Raw genomic sequence first — 19,097 nt, forward strand, 5'->3', positions numbered from 1 at the left:
ACAAACAGAGACTCATGGACATGGACAATGGACTAGTGGTTACCAGAGGAGAGGGAAGAGGAGGGAGTGGCAAAAAAAAAGTTAAATAAATAAATAAATAAAATGTTAAAAAAAAGAGTAAATTTTGGCCATTTCTGCTGGAATAATCCTAATTTTTACCAAAGATATGTGAAAAGTTTTGGCTGACTTGAGGGAGTCCTCTTCAAGGAAATATGGAAAAGAAAAACAAATATTAATATTTTAATATGTTATCTGACTATATTCATTTCTTCATCTGTATCTCTATCTAGACTGTAAACTCTTTGAGTGCAGAGAATGTTTCAGTCTTATTCACCATTGTTTTACCAATAGCTGGCTGTGGGCCTGGCCACTTGTCGAACAGATGAAAAAAACTAATAAATTATAGAAATTGTGAGTTTCCCACCACTGGAGGTATTTAAGCACAGAGTAGTTGCTACTGGCAGAAGAGGAGGTTCACATATCAGATAGGTGGTCAGACTAGATAGATTTTAAAGTTCCATCCACCTTGGAACACTGTATTTCTTTATTATAGGACTGTGCAGAGATAGTGAGATTGTGCAGTACTTGGCACAGGGTCCTCAGAGAGGTTTTGACTTACATTCAAGGAAACTAAGTGCCACTGAGGTGAAAACGTCTTGACCTCAGTTTGTTTGTCCACACAAGTGAAAAGATAGGCAGAATGGCAGGCCCCTGGATTCCACCCAGTGCCGCTTGTTTAGCTATGTTTTCCTGAAGTGGGAAACCTGCTACTAGTTAGTGGGTAGAGTGAGTTCTTGTCTGATTTCATTCAACTAGAACTCCAGGTGGACATGTGGCCAAGCCATTCTTTAGGGGCCAACATATTATTTGGGCTACCTTGGAGTCCCCAGGGGAGGCCTAGAGAGATCTTTTTTGCTCTTGCTCTCGCCCTCTGAAGCTGCAAGGAGTGAGTCAGTCTTGGGCTTCGGGTCAGACTCTATGGAACAGAATTCACTGGTACTGAAGACCTAGATTAGCAGCATTCAAGGTCTTTCCCATAAGCAGACCACATGACCAGAAGATCATATGTGCCGGACTACACGAGCACTATATTGATAACAGTGATGAGTGGGGAGAGAGCAGACAACCCTCCAACATGTCTTCAACATGAGTCATGTGCACAAGGAAGCTTTCTTCTCTCTGCTTTCCTTTCGACCAGAATCCTTCTTAAGGCCCAGATTCATTATGCAATTTCAGTGGAAGTTAATTTGAACAGCTAAACATGAAACAGTTGATTCCATTGGGCATCAGGCACATTGGTTATTGATCACAGTCCTCAGATATACTAGGAGGAAAATGATAGATAAGAGGAAGGTATGCCCAGGTCAGGGAGCCACACCTTGTCTGTGGGTCACATGTCATATGAGGCTGCTGCTTTTGCAGAACTCCTGGGGCACCATTGCCATCGACTGCAAAGTAGATGGAGCCCCCAGGAGTTGTGCAGTGTGGTGACACTGATCAAGCCTTCATTCAGTGAGTTTGAAGGCCCCAACCATCCAGCTTCACAAAGCAGGAAGCTCAGATGTATTTGTGACTCCTTCTCTTTTATCCTTCACATGTCCAAATTCTGCACCCAGTTCCAATGTGGACTTTTCCCCGTACTTCTGTTGTTCCTCATTTAGACTACTGAAATAGCCTCCTAACTGGTTTTCCCACATCTTTCTTTACTCTTCTTTCCAAAATGCAAATCTTATCATGATATCCCAACCTCCTTCTCTCCTTCACTCCCACGCCCAACACTTCTCTAAAGATTTCTCTTTGCTCTGAGGACAGAGAACACTGGTTTGAACATGGCCCCAGGCCCTGCTCACCTCCCCTGAATCATCCTGTTCTCTTTGCTTTTTCAGCTTCACCACTTTGTTCAGGTCCTGGAAACCTGCTGTTCCCTCTGCCTAGGACATATTCTCCTCTCACATCCACTCCACTGCATCATTAAATCTCACTCATTTCTCACTCTCAGCTCATGTGTCACTTCTTCATCTGACCTCCTTGACAATGGATCACATTGTAACCTCCATTTATGTGGTTATTTGTTTTATGTCTGTCTTCCCCATGTGACTTTAAGCTTTATATCTTGTTTAGTGCTGTATCCCCAGAGTCAGCACAGGGAACTTGATGCATCTTAGTTGTTGTTGAAGGGATCACTTTACCCTTTGGTGAGGAAGAGGGAAAAACTTTGTCACTGTGAGAAGTCAGGCAAGCCCATAGCCACAGATCCTCCATGACGATCCCTTATATCGTTCCAAATCAAATCCTACACTTCCTTTCTTTGCAGATGCTTCTAGCCTGAGTATGTTTCCAAATCTCCCTTGTTCTTGTCTTCATTGCACTTACAAATTCCATTTTTTTAAATTGCAGTAATAAATACATAACATAAAATTTACCATTTTAACTATTTTTAAGTATATAGCTCAGTGGCATTAAGTACATTCACATTGTTATGCAGGTATCACCACCATCTATCTGTAGAACTTTTTCATCATCCTAAATTGCCACTCTGTACCCATTAAGCAATAACTCCCCCCATCCCCCACCTCCTGGAAACCACTATTCTTCTTTCTGTCTCTATGATTTTGACTACCCTAGGTACCTCATATAAAATCATGCCATATTTATATTTTTGTGACTGGCTTATTTCACTTAGCATAATGTCCTAAGCTTTATCCATGATAGTATGTGTCAGAATTTCCTTCTTTTTAAAGGCTGAATAATATATGTACGCATACACATCACATTTTGTTTGTCCATTCATCTATCTATTGGTGGACACCTGGGTTGTTTCCACCTTTAGATTTTGCAAATAATGCTGCAGTGAACATTTGTGTATAAAAATATATTCGACAGACTTTATTTTTAATGACATGCTATAATTGTAAGATCAAAGGATGGTATCTCCCTCATCTTGGTATAATAGTTTCTTGAACTGAGTATTTTTTTCTCCCACCAACTGTCTGCTAAGCCATTCACTGAGCTGGCTCCAGGTTAGACATTCTCCCATCTGAGAAATTAAGCAAGCATAGTGAAATTTGTGCCTCAAAGGGACTAATACTTGGATAAGGAAATAGGTTCTGTGGAGTTTTGAATACTATTTCATGTATTCTTATTTAATCAGAATTCAGAGAAGGGGGCGATTAATGTGGACCTGAGTGTCAGAGAAGGTGTATCAATTTACTACTGCTGCTATAACACATTACCAAAAACTCAGTGATTTAAAACAAAACAAATTTATTCTTTTAAAGTTCTGGAGACCAGAGGTCTAAAATCAGATTCACAGGGCGAAAGTCAAGGTGTCAGCAGGGCTGTTTCCTTCTGTAGGCTCTGAGGAAAGAATTGGTTCCTTGCCTTTTTCAGTTTCTAGTGACCTGTATTTTTGACTTGTGGCCCTTTCCTCCATCTTCAGAGCATATCACTCCAGTGTCTACTTCCATCATTGCATTGCCTTCTCCTCTGAATCTGACTCCTCTTGTCTCCCTCTTATAAGGACCATTGTGATTACATTAGGTTTACTCAGATAATCCAGGGTAATCTCCTCACCTCAAGATCCTTAATTTAATCATACCTGCAAATTCCCTTTTGCCAAATAGGGGAACATTTACATTTTCCAGGGATTAGGATGTGGGCATATTTTGTGTGTGTATGGGGCGGGACATTATTCAGCCTACCACAGAAAGCTTCCTAGAAGCTTGTGGGCTGGCCTTATCTATTGGCAGGAAGTGCAGGAGAGACAGGTGGGGGACAACATTCTAGTGAGGAGGTAGATGTGTGCTGTATAGTCTGCCCCCAACTAGACAGTAAGCTCTGCAGGATTTTCTTTTTCCTGTGTGCAATTCAACAGACATGTATCCAGGTCCCACTGTGAGCCTGGACCCTCCTCATTGCACCTGTTTGAGTATTCTGTACTCTGCATGTGCCCACTAAGTGTTTCTGATCAGTGAGCAAGGTCCTGATTCCTGGATGAATAGCAGCAATGGAGATCATTGGCAATGAATGCTCTTGAAGTTTTAAAAAATTCACGCGTCGTCTACATTTATAGAGCACCTCTAAGTGCTAGGCACTATCATTTCAGGCTTTATGGACACAGAAATTGACATACAGCCCTATACCCAGAGCATCTTTTTCTTTTTTATTTCTCAAGCTCAAATGGTGATCAGGATTACTTTTATAGTTGAAAACACACACACACACACACACACACACACACACACGGTATTTATCTAAAAAAATAAAAGGAGTTGCTTCAGTGCCAGTTCTAGGTGAAAGTGAATCTAAAGTATCCTTTTTCTGGTTCTAGTGCAGATGAAAGTTAGAGAAAGTCAAAGAGGCGTCCTTTGTTCTGGAGGTAATTGCAGAAACTTAGATGTTTCCCAAGAAAGAGATAGATAGAGAATGGAGAGCAACCAAAAAGCTAAGTGTGGACTGACTTTGAGGGATGTGGACTTAGTGAAATTTCTTAATAGTCAATCGCAAATGCTGATTTAAAGATAAACCGTATGTTGTTACTTTTAACCTTTCTTTCATGTTTACCCAAATGTTATACCCCAACACATTTCTCAGTGTTCTAGTCACCACATTAGGGGGTCTTCTACTCTTTAAAGTGGTTTCAAGGGGAACTTGTCGCTCACCGCGAAGACACAAACAGCCAGAATAGGTACTGTACTGACCTCAAACGTGAAAATATAAAGGAGAAAAGATGTGATTGGATTTGCAGTTTGGAAAGCACAGATTAATTAATCTAGAGGTTGAGAGTGCTGAAGAATATGGGCTTTGCAGTCACACCAGTTGCATTCACATGCTAGCTTAAGGACTTGCCTCCTAGGTGGCCTGGGCAACTTATTTCTCAGTGATTCCATGGTCTTCTCTATAAAATGGGAACAAAAATAGTATCTACAGCATCAGGCTGTTGTTGAAGATGAAATTAAAGTATTTAACATATTTCCCAGCATGTAGTAAGTTCTCAATAAATATTAATTGCCATTTAGTACACAAGATGCTATTTAAGGTTCTAGGGCTATATCTTTCAATCTTTAAAGCAAGGTAAGAGAAAATGATGACCAGAGTTAATGCTTTTTTTTAGAAACTTGAAACAAATCACTCAAAGCCAAAATAAATCAAGTGACTTACAGAAAATGAGGCAAAACAAATCAAATGATTTACAGAAAATGGTGCTTACTGAGTCATTGGCAGGCTTATCGCTTCCTTGCATTTTCATTAGCAATTTATTTGAATCCTGGAATATGTGTTCAGATTGACCTCAGTCTCTTTATGAAAAGATATTTCAGAATCCAAATCTGCTGCCAAACTTATGTGGGGAAGTAGGGAAAGAGTTTAAAACCATCAAGGAAGGATATTAATCATAATAATAATTACCATAATACAACTAACATTTGTATTGTCCCTTATAGTTAACAAAGAGCTTTTTCACCTGTTTAACTAATATGGTTCTCAAAATAACCCTGTATGGTAACTATTGGTGGGCATTATTATTAACTCAATTTAACTGATAAAAATACCGAGGTTGAAAGAAGTTAAATAACTTATCTAAGATGACACAAAATAAGTGGCAAGGCTTGTGACTCCACATCCTCTCTGCCTTCAAAAAATGTCAGCATTGTATACTTTCATCAGCATTGTTATGAAGTGACTTAAATAATAATAAACACACCCTGTTTAATGTAGACAGATGAGTGTTGTTTTTCATGATAGTCACTTTTGGGTGCTGTGTGCTATTTGGAAAATATGACTGTTGTGCAAGCATTTTTAGGAGGCTTTTCCAGTTATCAGACAGATATAGACAACACACACACATCTCATTAATTTTTAATTCCTTTCCTATTATTTATCCAAAATGCCCAGGTATTTACTAACCTTGGTTCCAAATGTCTTTTTGCTATTTTCAAAACTCAAATCTGCCTGTTACAGATGTGATTTGAGAACAATGAATATATTCAAATAAAATACACAGGCTCTAATGATACATCCCAAAGATTTCAAACCAGAGTAGCCTTATTGGAATGTATTGGAATATACATGTTACTTCCTCAGGGGATTATTTCGAAGAGCATCTCTTATTGGGTGTGAAAATTCTGGTATGTTTGTTTAAATGCAAGGGTCATATTACTTTATGGTTATAGTTTTAGGAAATCAATAAATAACTCCCTTTCTTCTGCACTCCCATTCAGTACCAGTTGAGAAATGAGACAGGAAAGCAGACAGAGTATGAGATCAAAGTATGAGCTTTATCACTGATATACTTTATGGGAGAACCCGCTTGAGAGCTATGGTCAAAAGAATTGCCAACAACTTAGCCCAGAGTTAGAGAGCTTTACCTACCTAGTCACAGCCTTTATCCCCACTCTCAGAGCAGAGCCTCTCTCACTAGGCATAGAGGAGAAGAGTAGTATGTCTGAATTCTGCAGGCAGATGAGAATGGGTGAAGGGTAGAGAGGGCAGAGGAGGGTGGGCAGTTGGGGTGGAGTTGAGAGAGAGAGAGAGATAAAGGAAGAGGAGAAAGAGGAGGAGGGTAAGCTAAGATGTTCACTTTCTTCTCCTAAGTTCACAAATCTGTTACAACACTCCTTCCTCAGGGAAAAATGAGTATGAGGTAGGGGGTGAGCCAAAAGTGTTATACTAGGAAAACATGCAATAAGTGGAAAGGGGACTCCTATCTAGCATTTTCTAGGTATTTGTCTATTTCATGTGACCAACATTTCTAAGAGTTAGATATAATTATTTCTATGTAGATAATTTCTGAAGGTCACACAGTAGGTAGTAGTAGAAAGGATTTGTCCTTTCCAAATACAAAGCCCATGCTTGTTCCAAAACACCAAAAACTTTTGATTATGCACAATAAAGCACTGTGTAAGGTTGTGTGTGATAACGGCCTAGAGATTGAAGAGATCATTCCATCTAGGAAATCAGGGAAGTATCTTATGGAGATGCAGCCTTTGAAGTTGGCTCTGGGTAGTATTTAAATACTCAGAAATGAAGAACTCTCTGAGAACAGGGAAGAGCATAAGCAAAGGCAAGGTGATGGGGAATTATCAGGCATAGTTTAGGGAACCAAAAATAGTGCATATGAAAGTCATATTGGGTTAGGATAGTATATTGCGGTAAGCACAATTTTCAAAGTGGAAAGAATAGAAGTGAGCAAACAACAAATGCGAGGTGTCATGGATAGGCCAGAATCAGACTTAATGTCAAAAGTTTTAAGCCTAGTGACTGTGGAAGAAAGATGATGGCATTAAAACTGTGTGAAAGTTTTCAAGAAGAGAGATTGGTTCTACAGTTATTTATCTCTGAACATGTTTAGTTGTATGTACTGTTTAGTAGAAATAAATACTTATTTTCATGACTCATCCGTTCATTCAAGCAAGAACTTTTATTGAGTCCTTATGTTGTGCGAGGAACTGGGGATTTAATAGCGCTCAAACATAGGCATGGTGCCTTCTCTGGAGGAGCTTACAGCCAAGTGGGTTGGGGAACAGATCACAATCCAAACAATCATATGATATGAAATTTATACTGTGGTAATGGTGATGAAGGAGACATACAAGTATGCTTTGAAGGTATAAAATAAATAAGGGAGTCTGGATGGGTTATAAAAGTCAGGAAACATCTAATGAAGTGACATCTGAGCTGAGATCTGAAGGGTGAGCAAGAGTTAACTAGGCCAAAAGTACAAAGAGCATTGCATTCTTTACACATTTGCAAAGAGGGGAACATTCAATAATGGAATATTACACAGCAATAAAAATGAGTGAACCTTTGCTACTCAACTGATGAATATTGGTAACATAATGGTGGGTGAAAAACAAGTTCTAGAGACTATATACTACATGATATCTTTTTTATAAAGTTTAAAAGAAAAACTAAATAATGCGTTGCTTAGATATACAAATATATGTGATAAAACAAAAAAGACAATGAAAAATACTAAATTTGGAGAGTGAAAATTTGGAGGAGGAGTGGCAGAAGAAAGGGATGTAATAGACATGTAAATTATTGGTAATGTTCTAGATACTGAGGTGGATAGGAAGTTCTGAAAAGCTCATTATATTGTTTTAAATACATACATAAAGGGGGTCATGCATCAGCCAATTTTAATGGTATGATGAACAAAGGGTTATGATTAATCCAATTCTGGGCATCTGATTTTTTAAAAAAGATTATGCTGAGTATTATGGACTTAAAAATATCAAGATGGCTGGAATAAAGAAGCAGAGGGAGAAAGATAGGAAATGAAGATGCAGACATGGCTGAGCTCTGGTCTTTTCAGATGGTTTTCTCTTTATACTGGAAGCTGTGAGAGCCATTGAATGGTTTTTAAGAAGGCAGCAGTCTTCAAAATTTGCATTTTGAAAAAAAATCACTCTCCCTTCAGTGTAGTGACCAGATTGAAGAGAGGCCAGAATGAATGTGGATGAACCACTTAGGAAGCTTTGTCTAGATGTAAGATAGTGGGAGCTTAGAATAAGGTAGAGGTTGCAGTGGTAGTGATGATGGTGATGATGGTGATGGTGGTGTTGGTGTTAGTGATGGTGATGATGGTTGTGATTGTGATGGTGGTATTGGTGTTGGTGATGGTGATGGCGGTGGTGGTAGTGGTGGTGATGGTAGTAATGGTAGTGGTTGTTCTGGTGGCGGTGGTGGTGCTGGTGATGATGGTAGCTTTAGTGCTGGAAATCGAGCTAAATGGGCAGATATGAGAATATTTAGGAAGTAAAAGCTATAGAATTCAGGGATAGATTTGCTATGTGTTGATGGAGAGGAAGATATCAAGGATAATTACTAGCTATTTTATTTTTTATTTTTTTGCTTATTAATAAAGCAAGGATGGGGCAGGAAGAAGAAATCAATAATTCAGTTTTGGGCATGCTGAGGTTGAGATGCTTTTTCAGATTCCACCTCTTTCTCAACTCCTTTCCTCTTTGTTGTCTAAATAAGAGCTCACAAACTCAAATTCTTTCTGGGGCCAGGCAGGTAACTGAAGTGAGTGAAGCAGGCTGGGTCAAGGAGGTAATCAGAATGGTGGAGTCATTGGTGACCTGTAGAGAACATGACCTATTGAAGAGTGGGTGGTGGCTATGATTCGGCTTAGCCATTAGGAGGCCAAGTGTTGTTGGCTCTTGATTTTTTAATAGGAGCAAAAAAAAAAAAATCATGATTATTATGTTTCTTAGTTAGCAACTAATTCAACACTTAAAAACAACCTACTGTAAGGCTCAGTCCTCTGGGCCAGACAAAGCTAATCTGTGACACATGGGTAGCTAGATGAGAATTTTGGTTCTAAATCATTCATTAATATTAATTTACTCATCATATTCTTGATCACATACATTTCAATCCATTATTCGAATAGAAATTTTCTGATAACATGGCACTATTAAAGAGGTACTTCTGTTTGAATTTTAGCAAAAGGTACTATATACTCAATTTTAGAACATTTTTTAATTAAAAAAATTTTCATTTTGAAAACTTAAAATGCTCAGGAAAGTTGTAAGAATAGAATAATGAACTCTCATATACTTTTGCCTAGATTCACCATTTGTAAGCATTTTCCACATTAAATTCTCTCCCTGCTACATGAGAACCATTCCAGAGAAAGTTGTAGCATGTATCCCCTAAGTACATTCTTCTACATAACCATAGTGAAGTGATCAAATGCAAAATTGATACAATACTACTATATAGTATGCAGTTAATATTTAATTTTGCAATTTTTTTTTCTGATCCAGAATTCAGGCCATATCACCCATTGTATTTGGTTGTCATGTATATTTAGTCTCCTTTAATTTGGAACAGTTCCTCTTTGTCTCTCATGACATTGACATTTTTGAAGAGTACAGGCCAGCTGTTTTATAGAATGCCCCTCAATTTGAGTTTGCTTGATTGTTTCCTCATGATTAGATTCAGGTTGTGCATTTTTGGCAGAAATACTATGCAAGTATTGCTGTGTCCTCAGTGCATCACATCAGGAGGAACATCATGTCACTTTGATCATTTAGGAAGAGTTGTGTCTGCCAGATTGCTCCACTTACAGGAACTTATCCCCTTTGTAATCAGCAAGTAATCTGTCGGGATATAGTTTGAGACTCTGAAAATATCCTATTCACCTACAAACTTTCACCCAATAGTTTTAGCATTCATTGAAAATTCTTATCTGAATCTATTATTACTATGGAGGTCACAAATTTGTGATTTTTTAAATATTAACATTTCCTTTACATTTATTAGCATTCCACAGTAAAGAGCTTTCTCTTCCCTATTTATTTATTTCTTTTTTATATCTTTTTGTTTCCTGATGGACACCTGATTCTTTTTGTACCTAATGTTTTCAACCTACTATTATTGTTTTGATGCTAAGATTGCCCACAGTTGGACAGTGGGAGCTTTTTCAGGCTGGCTCCTATGTTCTTTGACATGTTCTCATCAGTTTTTGAGGATTTACTTTCTGCCATATGATACTTATGTTTCACTTTGTACTTTCCCTGCTCTAGTGGGAGTTGCATCTCTCACTGATTAAATCAGAATCTTTAAGGTAGGCATGAATACTTTTAAAGCTGTCTGAAAGATTCCATTGAACATCCACTACATGGCCAAGGAAAGGTTGTGCTAATCTTTGGTGAGAGAGGATTGGGTCACAGCTAAACACAAGGAGCTTGTTGTTAAAATGTAGTGCACCTTATAGATAGATACTTGCCCATAGTCATTCCTTAGTTCAACATTTAAGAACTGCCATCCATAATCCTAACCTAGTTTTTCAGACTTTCTTGCACACTGTTTCTTACATGAATTGTTACCTGCAGCTAGGTGATTTTACTGCTCATCTTTGACCTTCCTTTGTTCAGTTCTGCCTTTACTGTTGCACTCACTGCACCTTTACTGATGAGATCTCTCCATTGTTTGGTCTTCCAGGCCTCTTACTCACTCTTCCCTTACTTCTCTCCCCAAAAGGACAGTCCTTTCTGTTCTATAACAGTTAAACACTCAGCCATGTCTCAAGACTCTATTTAATTTAAGTCTAGTTTCCTCTGTGAAGCCTCCCTGACCACACTGGATCTTAGTGAGCTCCTCCTTCTAATACTTACCATGAAGCTCTTGGCATGAACCCCAACATGGAGTGCCGTGCTTAAATATCTTAATCTTTCATCTAGATTAAGCTCGTTGAAGGTGCTTCTCTGTCTCAGGGCAAATAGTAAAAGCTGCTAAAATATCTGTTGACCTATGGTAAAGTCAACTCAGTTAAAGATCCACAGAAAATGAAGATGGATTTTATAAGCAAGAAAGACAAGTTGTGGGACATTTGGGGAGAAACTTTGACAGGGTTACACTGACTTTCACACGAACAATCATTAGATTTGCAAGGATAGATGAACTTAATGATTATTCTTTAGAATTTAGTTTGTAGGACTCCTACTCTCTCTTCCAACCCCCCAAAAAGATGGGTAAATATTTTTTGGTGGAGATGTAATAACAGTGGCATTGGGAGCGGGGTGGAGGTGTGATGTATGCTTTGTAACGGGGAATAGCTTAAAAAAATATTTTTCGGTTGTGATCATTCCAGATGAGAATGTATTTTCTTTTAAAAATGCAATGGGCAATACCTATTCTGGTTTCCTTATAGATATGATGGTAACATTGTGTTTTGGGACAATAGATAGCATCCTAAGAGGTAACATGAGACTTCCAGTCTGAATGTCCTGCAGTTTGGAAGCCTAAACATGGAGGAAAATGTCCAGGTAATTCTGAGCTAGGGTCCCGGACAACGCTGGGGAAAGGGCACCACCTACTGACTAACCATAGTCACTAAGCCAGAAACTTTTTTGATCTGGCTTAGAGCAGGTATCCCAAGGAGGCTGGCACCTTAGAAGCCCAGGGAAATTCTCTGCCAGCCCCTAACGTGTTTCTTGCGGGAAGTTCATGAGGACATAGCCGCACAAAGTGAGCTGTTTCACGTGTATGTCTTCTATAAGAAACTCTCTCAGAAAATGAGATCTCACTAGAGGAAGAATATCAGCAGCCTTGGTGCAGAAAATGATAGAACGAATATTTTATCGAATGCTGTTGCATAAAGTTATGATTCTGTGCTTGCTTTGGCAACACATATAATAAAATAAAGTTATGGTTCCATAACATGGCTTGTAAAGACAGTTGTGTTGTTAAGGGGTGGAGGAGGCAGAGGCTGAATTTTAGGACTTAACTCTGTTTTAGAATGGTTTGATCTGTTTAAAGGTTTTAAAAATAAGAGGTCTATTTTATTTAAAAATTAAACTCTATTCTCCAAAACATTAGTAAATGGAAAGTTTACATAGCAAAGTGTTGTTATATATGCAGTAGAGTTTTAGAATGTTGTCTGAAGTGAGGAGAGACTGATGGAAAGGGCACTGTTATCTCCTGATAAACCATTCAGCTTCAAGTTCTTCATCTAGGAGATAGCTATAATCACTTGAACTGTCAACATACTGTTGGTTAAGTTTGAAAAGTGCATTAGAGGTTGACAACATGGTTGAATGGGGTTTGTTTCCTCAACCAGGAAAATGTATCTGGGACACATGATTGTAGGTGTGAGAGAGGCTACTTCCTAAATCAACTGAGATCCAAAATTAGTCTCTTTCACTTCTTTGGTGGGAGTAGTATCTTAAAAAAAGACACTTTCATTGAGTCAGTATACAAAGGAATGGGAGAGAGTGGAAGGACCATGAGGGAGGAGAAGGAAATGTTTCTTCAGCTACCAGAGAACTTCACAAGCTGCATCTTGGCAAATTAGCTTTTGGGGGCTTCCCACTTTCACTCTTAGCAGCCCTTAATCCTTGGGGAATTCCAGCCCTCTAGATTCTGATAAACAAAATCACATTAAACTTAATCCTCCATTGAGATGCACTCTCAAGAGGGTTTTACCTAAACTAGAATGAGAGGAAAGGAGTGCTGCTTGCCCCAAAGGCATGGTACTAACAGCCAATGCTTACTGGGTCCAGGCACTGGGCTAAATGCCTTCCACAGATCAGTTCTTGGGTGCTCCCTATAGCCCAATGAAGTAGGATTAGCATAGGCTCACGTATGGAGGTTAAGGAACTTATCCAATGTCCCAGAGCTAGTGAATAAGAGGACTGAGATTTGAATGCAGTTCTGCCTGCATCTAGAATCAATACTCTTATCCGTGTGACATTCTTAACCTCTAATGGTGTTATTTCAGAAATTGCTAGTGGAATTTTCTTGAAGCTAAAGAAGCTATGAAGGACCCCGAGGCTCACATCTTTTTTAGTTATAAGGGGCTATCCTGTGCTGTGATTGACAGAAGAGCTCTTTCTTTTTTTCCTTCTTTTTTTGACTAAGACTGTAGCTTCATCCAAGTTCTAGACTACCTTAAATGGAAAAGCAATATTTACCTATTGACTTGAACGTGTGCACGTGCATGCGCATGTGTATGTATGTGTGCATGTACATGCATCTTTTTTGCATGAGGTGAGGATTCGAACCAAGAGTAGGGACACTGAAGAAATGGTATAAAGAGCACTAAACTAGGAGTCAAGAGTCCTCAATTCTAATTCTGGCTCTGCCATTTACAACACCACCACCACCAACAACAACAGCTAATATTTGAGTGCTTAGAACGTGTCAAGCACCATTCCAAACATTTTATACATATTAATTCTCTTAATCCTCATGACTGTTCTATGGATAAATACTATTATTATTACCATTTTACTGATGAGAAAATTGAGGTACACAGCAATTAAGTTACTTGCCTCAGGACACGCCAGCTAATCATTGGCAGAAAGTTGGCTTAAACTCAGGCAATCTGGTTTACTACATTAACTATTACATAATACTGTTTCTTGGCTAACTGATTTGCAAATTTTGTTAGTTACCCTTTCTGGGCTTTAGTTTTTCCCATTTGTAAATTCATATTTTTGGCAAAATATTGAGTTTTAAGCTTGTGTTAGACCTTATAGGTCAGATAGATATGGAAAAGATTATACACACAGACGCCTACACCCCCAATACACACACACAGTGCAAAATGCAAAGGAGAGGGGGTCCACATGCAATTGGCAGCACTGGGAAAGGTCACAGGACAAGCTGTCTTTGGAACTTGATCTTAAAGCTGGACGCTGGTCCAGAAAGGGCATCCCAGGCAGAGATAAAGCTCAAGGTGAATTTGGGGACTCTAGTAACTAGTCCATTTGACTAAAGAATGGGGTATTAGACAGGAGACACTGCCAGATGGGTAGAGTGAGGCCTGAGGTTAAGGATTCACATCAAGGACCATTAATACCTGAAGCGGTGTGTAAATAGGGACAGGCTGGAGGCAGGGAGACCAGTGAGGAAGCCAGAGAAATGGTCTGGCTGAGGGAACAGAGGACCTCAAGTTGAGTGGGTAAGGGAGATACTGAATAATAGGGATTGCTCAGAAACTGCCAGAAATATCTGGAAAACAGGATGAGAAGGATGAGATAGTGTAGAGGAGGTGGTACAGTGAGCAGAATGGCTAAGTAAGAGCGTGACAATGGCTTGTAAAGGAAGACAGTTCAGTTTCTGACCTCGTCAAACTAGAATTCCTGTGGACTCTGTAGGCAGATACGCTTGGCCAGGGTTAATGGATTTGTATGAAGCTCAGAGTAATGATCTTTAGAGGAATATGACAATGACAGCTATGTGCCAGGCATTCTTCTCCACCCACATTATCTGTAATTAACAGAAGAATACTGCTATACTGGTGCGTGGCTTTCATTTTAGAGGTTTAATCCTTTCTCAATGAGACAGCATAGCATAGTATATACCTCATTTGGGCAGCAAACTCTATTTGATACTTCCAGCTAACAGGGCAGGCTCAGAAGCCAGAAGACTAGAATAAGTAGAGGATCTACTGACTAGCTGAGTCTCCTGGGCAAGAAATTTAATCTTTTTGTGCCTCAGTGTATGAATGTATAAAATGAAGATAATGTTACCTACCTCATAGAGTTGTGAGGATTAAATGAGTTAATATCTGTAAAGTGCCTGGCCTGAGTAAGCACATAGGAAATTCCTGTTGATGAGTAAACGGATGAAATGATTGGCTGGGGATGCATAGCTAGGAGAACCAGAATTCAAACCCAGGCCCACAGCTTCAAGGCTTCCTTACGTTTCACTGTGCCACAGTGAAGTGAGAGCAGAGTTCTAACAGAGATGAGAAAGAAGTGAAGAGGATTGTGGGAACAGCACATTCAGGTGGCCGAAGGAGGAAGAAGAATAAGGGAAAGAACAAGGAAAAATTAGCAAGAAGAACAGGAATGAAGAACTTAAAAAAATATTTTCTCTTTTCTGATTGTTAAATTAAAACAGCCTCACTCTAAAAATTAAAACATTGTAGAACTAAGTTCCTTGATCTAGCCACCTTTCCTGCTTCCCTGTTGGATAGCCATTGCTAACAGATTTTGGAAAAAAAAAAACGAAAACAGAGGATATTATACGTAGTATCATAGAAAGTAGGCAACTCAAAAGAGCAGAGGTGTTTGATAAGTTTGGATACAGGAGGGTTAAGGGCATGAGGCTTGGTGTTGGGGAGAGCCGAGAGGGGACATCAGGGTAGGGGTGCAAGTGATGGATGATGCAGTTCTGGTAGTTAGGTTTGGAGTGAATTTGATGTGGAAGGAGTGGGCAGTGGGCATAGACAGCTTCAAAATAAGAAGGCTGGAGTGTAGAGTTGTGGGAAAAGGAAACTTTTTTGCACTATAGACCCCTTTGAGAGTCTAATGAAGCTTAGGGACCTCCTAGAATAAGGTACCTAAAATAAAAGACATGAGATTACAAAAGGTAAATACTTTAATCCACAGACCCTTTGGAATTTAGAATTCCTGTAAGGACACTTCCAGCTTTAAGATTTGATACTTCTATGGTCTCCATCCTTAAAAGCTGCCTGGTGCTCTCTGTTTCTTCTAAACCCTATCTGTATAGAAACTCAAAGATGCCCCGACAATGCAGAATGAGTCAAAATCTGTAGCTCCAGCTTGATTTTAGACAAGGACAAGGTGATTCGGACCCCTTAAAACAGGGATTCCCAACACCTGGGCCACAGACTGGTACTGATTTGTGGCCTATTAGGAACTGGGCCACACAGCAGGAAGTGAGCAGCGGGCAAGCAAGCGAAGCTTCATCAGTATTTGCAGCCACTCCTCAGTGCTAGCATCACCTCCTCAGCTCTACCTCAGATCAGTAGGCATTAGATTCTCATAGGAGCACAGGTCCCTGGTGCCAGTAAGGTTGGGACCTACTGCTGCCCTAAAACATAGAGAAGTTGTGTAAAACATCAATGTTGCCACCCCCATTTACTTATTTCAAGAGGGATGTTGGCAGAGTGAAAAATGCTTTGGAGACTTTATGTGCTGATCAAATCCTCTTGGCTTTCCAAAAAAAAAAAAAAAAGTCCATCAAGACCCAGAGGTTCTTGGTATGTTCCACATGTTTGGAAGATGGCTGATGCACTTCCCTGTAGGGATGGATCTGTTCCTCATCACACATGTGAGCACATTTGCAAATAAAATTCAGAAAATCGCCAATGACTTTTCTTGGACAAGATGGAGGCGATGAGAAAGGCTGGCAGCAAGCATGGCTCAGGGTAGATTCACTGGGGCACATAGACTAGAAAAATGAGTTTCTGAGAATTTCCTTATCACTCATTCAATTGGAAACTGGCTGAGCCTGCCTATGAAGTTATTATTAGTACAGTAGAGAACAGGGTTTACATCAAATAACCCAGTTAATGTTTGGTTATGTTTTTATATTTCTTCCCAGGCCATAGAAGTATGTCTACAGGAGAAGAGTTTTTCTACTCTTTGTCTGTAACTTGAAGTTGAAATCATCGTCTCAACTACATACATTGTTGGAAGCACTATTTTGGGTTGGCTCTATATAATATGAAATGAAGAGAAAAAGTGTGTAGCTGAATCCCAATATGGAAATCCAGACTTAAAAACATTCTCTGATGGTTTGGCATTGCGGGATAAATTGGTCATAGTTTTCAACAACTCAGATCAAAGCCAAATGCTGTTTGCATTCAGACAGTGATTCAGGGACCATGTCTTATTTGGTTTCTTTGAAAATAGAGCACAGACATTTTTTCATACCTTCAGAGAAATCTTTTGGCCGCCAAATTTGTGCCTTGTAAATGTTATTTCACCCTAATATAAAGTTTTACATTTTGTCTCAAATATCTTTTTCAGAGTTATTCTACCATCCCTAAGCTGAGTAGCTTATTGCAATGAGGTTCTCCTGGTGTAATGTGAAGGAAAAAAACCCAGCCAACTGGTAAAGATAAAAAAGAAATGAAAGTAAATAAAACACATATGGAACGTTTACTTTCAGAGTTAAAATGTATATGAGTGTGTATGCAAATTAGCCATCCAAATAGAAATCTAGACTGGGCCAGCCTTAGGCACAATTATGAAGTACCAAAGTTTGCTTTCCATGGCTTTTCATTCTCCTTACCTGGATATTTTTCCATCACCTCCACTCTTCTTTCTCAGTCTGCTTTCTGATCCTTCTGAACCTCAAAGAATCAGAACTGCCCTAGTTTGTACCCACTTCAGAACTCCACCTTATACCACGAATTTCCTTTTATTTCTCTCCTTTGAATTGCATGTGTCTTGTGCCCCTTTTCTGTCTTGCTAGTCAGGGAGAAGCTTCAGGGGTTAAGTGAAAATTATTTAAATGACTGTTTAAAAAATTATTAACTCATAACCCATTCTTGATTTTAATGAACAGATTATATGTATTTTGAATTGTGTCCTGATTTTGTTTTCTTCACTTAACAGACTTTGAGTGTCTACTGTGCAGAGCACAATGGCTTTGGTGTAGTGGGAATTATAGGAAAGCCCAGTTGTTAATTGTGCAGTGTGGAGGGGTCATATACACAAAAGGTTATACTGCATGGCAATGTAGAGTAACAGAGATGATTGATGCAAGCTGATTTTTTTCATCTAATAAATGCTTATTTTGGTACATTTGATGTGGCAGACACTCTTCTAAGTGCTTCAAAAATATTAACTCATTTAATCTTCAAAACAATGCTCTAATACTATTGCTATATCACTGTTCTGCAGATGGAGAGACAGGTACAGAGAGGTTAAGTGACTTCCCTAGAGTTGCTTAGCTATTAAGTGTGGAGCCAGGGCTGAATCCCAGCAGTCTGGTTCCAGGGCCTGAGTCCTTAAATTATCTCGGTGCAGCCTCTCCAGCTTTAGGAGATGAGTGCCAAGTGTGGGACACAGACAAGGGCTTTGAGTTAGAAGGCATGACCTATTCTGGGTGAGCTAAAGAGGTCAGAGGGGCTCTGTTACAGTGGTTCTTTACCTTGGCTGCCCATTACAGTAATCTGGAAGGTAAAAAAAGTCCCAATGCCCAGATCACATCCAGTTCAGTTAAATCGGAATCTCTAGGGGTGAGGCCGGGCTAGTTATTTGAAGAGCTTATACCCAGTATAGTTTACTAGGGAGGGAGGGCATTATTCTCCTTACAACAGAAAGCCTCACAGAGTAGAAGTGGACAGTAAAAGTCATTCCAGGTAGGCAGAAGAGCAGATGCAAAGGCTTGGGGGCTTTGGAGAATGTTCAGAGTAAATTTTGAAGAACTACGGCAGTTCAACGTCACTTGGTAGTATCATATAATAATAGGCCATTATGTGTATCATTTATATAGTATATTTTGTTCTTAAATTTTACATATAATTATGTTTACCACGTATCTCATAAAAAATATCTTATAATGAGCAATATCTTATAATGGCAGGGTGGTGGGGAGAGTCCATTGTTGCAGCTAAGAGCATATGCCCTGGAGCCATAGGGAGTGGGTTGTAGTCCCACTCCACCACTTATTAGACTGATACCTGTGAGGATTAAATTAGATCAAGAATCTCTAGTACTTTGCTCAGCTCCTTGCACACAATAAACCCCAAATAAATGTGAGCTGTTATTATTACCATGATTAAACTTAAGTATATGGCTTATAACTTGCCACTCTTACTTTCTCCTTAATGTCCTCTTCTTGCTGGAAGTAAAAAAAAAAAACAACAAAAAAAAACACAC

General features: G+C 39.2%; 1 pseudogene; it reads right to left on the reverse strand.

The window, feature by feature from the left end:
* LOC120604456 (elongation factor 2-like) overlaps positions 1-19,097 on the reverse strand; it is a 75,159-nt pseudogene that overhangs the window by 51,413 nt on the left and 4,649 nt on the right.

This window comes from Pteropus medius, unplaced genomic scaffold (assembly GCF_902729225.1).
Source record: "Pteropus medius unplaced genomic scaffold, Ma_sr-lr_union100, whole genome shotgun sequence".
NCBI classification, from domain to species: Eukaryota; Metazoa; Chordata; class Mammalia; order Chiroptera; family Pteropodidae; genus Pteropus; species Pteropus medius.